General features: G+C 44.3%; 2 long non-coding RNA genes across 2 annotated transcripts; both read left to right on the top strand.

The window, feature by feature from the left end:
• The first annotated feature begins 483 nt into the window (after nt 1-483).
• On the top strand, nt 484-2,106 carry LOC142748315 (uncharacterized). Its single transcript, XR_012882227.1, has 3 exons — nt 484-540; nt 1,344-1,385; nt 2,044-2,106. It is a non-coding gene; the product is annotated as an uncharacterized LOC142748315 (long non-coding RNA).
• A 600-nt stretch (nt 2,107-2,706) lies between these two features.
• LOC142748314 (uncharacterized) lies at nt 2,707-3,486 on the top strand. Its single transcript, XR_012882226.1, has 3 exons — nt 2,707-2,757; nt 3,114-3,182; nt 3,277-3,486. It is a non-coding gene; the product is annotated as an uncharacterized LOC142748314 (long non-coding RNA).
• The last annotated feature ends 3,811 nt before the right edge of the window (nt 3,487-7,297 follow it).

Genomic DNA, 7,297 nt, shown 5'->3' with positions numbered 1-7,297 from the left:
TATCTATATATAAAGTAGATGATTAATAATGCAGTTTAATGACTTCTATGTAATAGAATAGACTGGACAAGCTATGAATATATAGTTATGGAGGGTAATTCATGTACTTTTCTCACATAGAACACTCCAATGGAATTTCCACCAAAAAACAACTAAGATCCATCATTGTTCCACGTGGAATCTTCCATGGTAAGTTTATCTTGACGTTCTTGTTGTTCTCAGCTTCATATCTTGTTCTTCATGTGGAATCTACAATTAATAAAAATGTAACATCTCCAAATGTCCCAGTGTAGAAGAATCGGAGATGTAGAGGGGACTGGAAATCATGGAAATATTACAGGAAATTTATATGACGCTCTTATCTGGAAATAATCGTTCTTAAGAGAGTCTGAATACTCAGTTACATCCCTGTAGTCTATTTGGTAGAAACTAAATCTTCAATAATAAAACTGAATGTGAATTTTTATTAAACAGGAGAAATCGGTTTTACCACAACAATTCAACCAAAGAAAATCCGGGTTGTATTTAGGAGAAAGCTTGGTAAGTTCTGTCTGAGGAATTTCTTTATAACCAGTGAGACAATTAATCTCCTGAAAATTACATGTAACCATGACCCAATCAATGTATTTCTATAGACAGTAACTGTCTTGAGGTAGTAGTAATATTACTATCTCATACAAAGAGGGACAATATGGTGGTAGATCCACCGCTATGTACAAAGACACACTGCACCCCTTTCCAGACTTGCACACCACTCACCATTCTTTATATATGACCCATTAGAATAACATGGAAGGATTTGGCCCTTTGCTCTACGTTACGCTTTATTCTACTGTCAATGAAGAAAAAAATCTCCTGATGCAGCTTCTACATTGACTGACAGTATACACCAGGTTCTCCACCAGTCCACTATACCCCATAGCTTTCCTGTGATAAAGGGGTTCAATAATCTGGTTGAGTAGAAAGCACAGAACTTACACAGTGGCCATATATAAACACTAATACACTGCAGAGTTATACATTAGGAGGAAACATCTGCAATGGATTGAAGATGTAAGGAAATACATGTTCAGTGTTATGTTAATGCCCACTAATGCCACAGCCTGTTACCAGTAGCTGTATCAGTCATTAGGAGAGTAGATATACTGTATATCAGTCAGTCATATTTGGTCTTTACTTGGGCACAGACCATTATGTCTCTTATCTTATGATGACAAGTTCTTCTATCTATTCCACTATTAAAAGCATCTCACAGTTATATCTATAACATCACAATATTAGGATTCATACTTGCTTTGCTTTAATCTCATGGCCTTCAAAATGATTTTGTTTCGTATTTTCAGGTCGTAAAATCCATGAGGACATAGAAACATCCGACCATGCAGGTAACGTCTTCTCCAGTCTATTACATCATTCATATTATATATATATAAACTTGTAAAGAATGACCCTCACAGATGTAATAAATAATACTGTACATAGGAATACATTTATTACTGGACTAACAAGTTAGTGGCTCTACAGGGGTTAAAATCATGTATTTCTCACACTTGACCCTGCAGGGTGACTATATTATTAGTCAGGGAAATGAAATCCCCAGTGACCTCAATGTCCCCTCCATGTCACAAGCCAGTACACGGTTAACTATAAGACCCTGTAATTGCGACATGGGTAGAAGAGGGATATTGGGGTCTATTGCAGTCACCAGGGAATTTTTAGGTTTTGGGTGTAGTTAGGTCTTGAATAGTAAATAAGTTGCAGTAAATTATTTGCACCTCAGCAGCAGGATATTTGTTACATCCATGTTTGCGGCTTTTTAGTTTCAGGAGAAAGCCGACACTTTATAGTAGAAATCTAACTGCTCCAAATAATACAATACAAACCAAGCAGAACTGTAAATGCTGCAAATCAATGAAACATTTCTAAAGAATTTGTAGACAATCGTTCTTAATAAAGTGTAAATAATGAGGTAGATATTGTACCAGATCTGGACAGCCTACCTCTAGAATAATAAAGGTTAATGGCTGGAATTTTATCATGTAGGTGAAACCGATATACAGAAAGAGCTAATAATATTAAAGAAGATGATGGCTGGTACTAAAAAGAAGCGCGGTAAGTTCTATGTGAGGTAATTCTTTATAGACACTGAGATAATAACACTTATAATATAACATGGTATCTCATATAAACAGGGAGGCTATGGCTGTAGATCCACCTCTATATACAAAGACACAGCAGATCACACAGTAACATATGTAACTCTGAGAGACTGGTTAGGGAACATTTTTCTGATTGACATAATATCCATTTAATGACATATCTAATAAGTAAATGATTATAAGATGTTGTTGAGTAAGAGAATATAAGTCACACACACTGGCATGATATGATAGAATTTGTGTTTTTGTCAAGACGGGCAGGTCCAGTGTCATGGGAATGCCCACTAATGCAACAGCCTGTTACCAGTGGATGTATCAGTCGTTATGAGAGTAGATATACTATATACCAGTCACTGTCAGTCATATTTGGTCTGGACCTGGGCACAGACTATTTTGTCTCTTATCTTGACAAGTTCTTCTATCTATCCCAATATTAGAAACATTACACAGTTATCTCTATAATATCAGAATTTGTATTACTTATTTTCTTATTTTACTTTAACTTTTTGGCCTTTAAACTTATTTCATTTCTTTTTAGCTCGTAAAATCAATGCAGGAAAAACATCTCCTGAGAAGGCAGAAACCATCTACCGTGCAGGTAACGTTTACTTCAGTCTTTAAGATCATTCTTGTCATTGATATAAATGTTATATACACAGATATGGGGCTCATGTACAGCACCATGTTATGTCTCTATACCACCTCCGAGTTATACAGAGTCGTAATATGGCGCCCATAGACATGTGGAGGGTTTTCAGTCTGATTCCATATTAATCTGACAGAGAGCGCCTATAGCTCCATAGTACAGAGCTGCAGGAATTGTATTCTCCTCTGTACAGGCTCCATGAACACGCCATATACTGACATTTATACATAACATTCACACCAGAAATAAGTAGTGACCAGAAGAAAACATTTACTAATGATGAACTGTGTGACTTGTCTTATTTCCAGAATTATCACCAGCGCCACCAGATTATGACGAGGAGTCCTATCCCTGGATGGAAGGCACAACAACTGAACGTAAGCTTCTATACTCTCCCACATCTCTCATCTCTGTAATACAGTTCTGATAATCAATTATTGATTTTCTAATCATTTTCTTGTTTTCCAACAGCCTCTTATCAAACAAACATAAAAACAACACAAGCCCCAGCAGCAATCCAGAAACTAAAAGTGCGTCTAGCAGCAGCAAGAAAAATGACTGCAAAAACTAAAACAACAGCAGCGCATACCGCAGCCGCAATAAGAGCGCCAACCATCCGTACAACAACAGCGCATACAGCAGCCGCAATAACAGCGTCTCCAGCCACACAACAAGATCTTGCAGCCACTGCCAGCATTACAGACGACAGCCTGAGAAAAATCCTGATCATCAGCGGTGCTGTCGGCGTTCCACTCCTGCTGGTCGCTGCCCTGTTAGTGCTGCTACTAGTGAAGCTGCACAACATTCAGAAATTGCTGGAAAAAGAAAGTGTCTGATGAGCGCTGCTGCTTGTAGAATATCGCTTGTTCTGGCTCTGGCACATGACATCTTGGCTGGTAAAGTAGGTCAACATCTGGATTGAACATAATGGCGGCTGTGAAGGGTTTTTCGTTGAGAAGACAGGGCCCCGACCTACCATATATCATCTATAATACTGGTGTCTTCTTATGCGGCCAAGGGGCTTTTGGGCCCCTCATACTCCAGGGCCCGGGTGCACCCCCTATAGCTACGCCCCTGTCCATCATTATCAGAACTATGAGGACAGTATTAGGGAGTCCTGTTGATTGCCGGTGTGATAGTGAATGTGCGTGTTTCCACCATTATGTCAGTGTAGTGATATCATAGACTGACAATAGCGCACAATTAATTCATCACACATTCTCTGGTAGAAGCAGCTACGAGACTTTCCATTCTTGCTGTGAGGAAAGTGCGATTACAACTGCACAGATATTCATTACTATCAATAAACTTCTACCACTCATCTGTGTCTGTGGAGCGTTGTATTAATAATATTCCTTATCTGAGTGAAAAGCGACTTCACATATAGAAAGGCTTCACTCGGAGGGGGCTACCGGGGCACTTACCCAAGAAGCAGAATGTGGGGTGTGCGCAACATGGGCCCCAGTGGCGTAACTACCGCTGTAGCAGCCGTAGCGGCTGCTACGGGGCCCGCGGCATGAGGGGGCCCGTGTCACCCACCGGCACGGGCCCCCACCATGGCCGGAGGCTCCGCTAGCAGCCGCTATGGCTGTTACATTGCGACGCCACTGAACACTACGGCAGAGAAGGGAGGTATCTCCCCTCTCTGCCATTAAACAAAAGACATGTATCCCCTATCCACAGGATAGGGGATACATGTGTGATCGCTGGCAGCGATAAGGAGAACGGGGGACCGAAAGTCCCCTGAAGTTCTCCATCACAAACCTCGGACTTCCGGGGTCTGTGTCAGCAGCTTCGTAGAAATAAATGGAGCGCCGGTCGCGCTTGTGCGCATGCGTGACCAGCGCTCCTTTAATTTTTATTGAGCTGCGCAGACTCCGGAAGGTCAGGTTCGTATGCAGGTTGCTCTTAGAGCTCCAGGAAGCTGTGGGTTGCTGGCCAGCACCAGATGTGGGGAGACCATAAAGCTTGAGAGGGTCCATTGATGGCATGTGGAAATGCCAAAGAGCCTCCCTGCAAGCAGACTGTTGAGAATGCCAGGTCGAGTTGCCAGGGGCCTCCCAGTGAGAAGTGTTGCTGTTCAGTGGGGGTTGTTGAATGGAGTCTCCCCGCAATAGTGATTTGTAAAAAGGACAGAAAGAGAAAAGGCTTGGATTTAAAGAGGACGTACTCCTGCATCAGGGAGGAGTCAAAAGCTCTGTCCTAGAAGCCATGAGAAGTTGGTGAAGCCACCATTGCCTGCGTTGCTGCCACTTTTATTTTGCATTGGAAATATTAAAGAGACTGTGTCAATTTGAAAAAGTGTTGCCCCCCTTGTGGCCGTTATTAGTACAGAACTGTTAACTGTTACCACCTATCCGTAAACAAAAAATGTTTGATTGCATATCCACTGGACCCAGTGGCGTAACTACCGCTGTAGCAGCCGTAGCGGCTGCTACGGGGCCCTCGGCATGAGGGGGCCCGTGGTGCCCGCCGGCACGTGCCCCCACCATGGCCGGAGGCTCCGCTAGCAGCCGCTATGGCTACTACAGTGTGACGCCACTGAACACTATGGCAGAGCAGGGAGGTATCTCCCCGCTCTGCCATTAAACAAAAGAGATGTACATGTGTGATCGCTGGCAGCGATAAGGAGAATGGGGGACCGAAAGTCCCCTGAAGTTCTCCATCACAAACCTCGGACTTTCGGGGTCTGTGTCGGCAGCTCTGTCGAAATGAATGGAGCACCGGTCGCGCTTGTGCGCATGCGTGACCTGCTCTCCTTTCATTTTTATTGAGTTGCGCAGACTCCGGAAGGTCAGGTTAGTCATGGAGAACTTCGGGGGACTTTCGGTCCACCGTTCTCCCTATCAATGCCAGCGATCACACATGTATCCCCTATCCTCTGGATAGGAGATACATGTCTTTTGTAGGACACACTATAGGTCGGATTTTTTTGGGGGGTTGGGGCTGCATGGCGTTACCTACAGGTGGGGCTGTATAGTGTTACCTACAGGGGGGCTGTATAGCGTTACCTACAGGGGGGCTGTATGGCATTACCTACAGGGGGCTGTAAGGAGTTACCTACAGGGGGGCTGTATGGCGTTACCTACAGGTGGGGCTGTATAGCGTTACCTACAGGGGGGGCTGTATGGCGCTACCTACAGGGGGGCTGTATGGCGTTACCTACAGGGGGGCTGTATGGTGTTACCTACAGGGGGGCTGTATGGTGTTACCTACAGGGGGGGCTGTATAGCGTTACCTACAGGGGGGCTGTTTGGCGTTACCTACAGGGGGGCTGTATAGCGTTACCTACAGGGGGGGCTGTATAGCATTACCTACAGGGGGGCTGTATGGCGTTACCTACAGGGGGGGCTATATAGCATTACCTACAGGGGGCTGTATAGCGTTACCTACAGGGGGGGCTGTATGGTGTTACCTATAGGGGGGCTGTTTAGCGTTACCTACAGGGGGGGCTGTATGGCGTTACCTACAGGGGGGCTGTATGGTGTTACCTACAGGGGGGCTGTATGGCGTTACCTACAGGGGGGCTGTTTGGCGTTATCTACAGGGGGGCTGTATGGCGTTATCTACAGAGGGGGCTGTACGGCATTCTCTACAGGGAGGCTGTATGGCGTTCTCTACAGGGGGGCTATATGGCGTTATCTAATGGGGGCTGTATGGCGTTCTCTACAGTGGGGGCTGTATGGCGTTATCTACAGATGGGGCTGTATGGCGTTATCTACAGGGGGATGTATGGCGCTATTTACAGGGGGATCTATGGCGCTATCTACAGGGGGGGCTGTATGGCGTTATCTACAGTGGGGGCTGTATGGCGTTATCTACAGTGGGGACTGTATGGCGCTATCTACAAAGGGGGCTGTATGGCGTTATCTACAGGGGGCTGTATGGTGTTATCTACAGAGGGGGCTGTATGCGTTATCTACAGGGGGCTCTATGGCATTATCTACAGGGGGATGTATGGCGCTATCTACAGAGGGGACTGTATAGGGTTACCTACAGGGGGGCTGTATGGAGTTATCTACAGGGGGGCTGTATTCTGTTATCTACAGTGGGGCTGTAAAAAAAGGCACTATCTACAAGTGGGGGTTGTGTGACACCCAGGGGAGGGGGGCCCCCAGTCAAAAGTTTGCTATGGGGCCCAGTCTTTCCTCAGTCTTTCCTCCAAAATATATAGTTTGGAGTCTGAATATGTATTTATGTCATGTCAGGAGTTAGATGTTAATATAGAGGCCCAGTCTGGTATGTGAATTAATTTAGGGTTCTGTTCTATATTAATAAATAAATATATTTATGTAGGTCTGAAACTAATATAGTAGTTTGATATTAATATAGGGATTGGGTCTGGGGTCTGATATTAGCCCCTTCTGACATTTGATTTCATAGATCCTTTTTATTTTTTTTTATATATTTTTTTAGTGAGGGCAGGGTTTTTCCAGGATTTTACAGTTATGACCTCTGGGACCTACACCGATCATCAGAACGACCATCAAGA

This window comes from Rhinoderma darwinii, chromosome 3 (assembly GCF_050947455.1).
Source record: "Rhinoderma darwinii isolate aRhiDar2 chromosome 3, aRhiDar2.hap1, whole genome shotgun sequence".
Taxonomy (NCBI): Eukaryota; Metazoa; Chordata; class Amphibia; order Anura; family Rhinodermatidae; genus Rhinoderma; species Rhinoderma darwinii.
The sequence above is the reverse complement of the archived record's forward strand: the minus strand, read 5'-3'. Positions and strand labels throughout refer to the sequence as shown.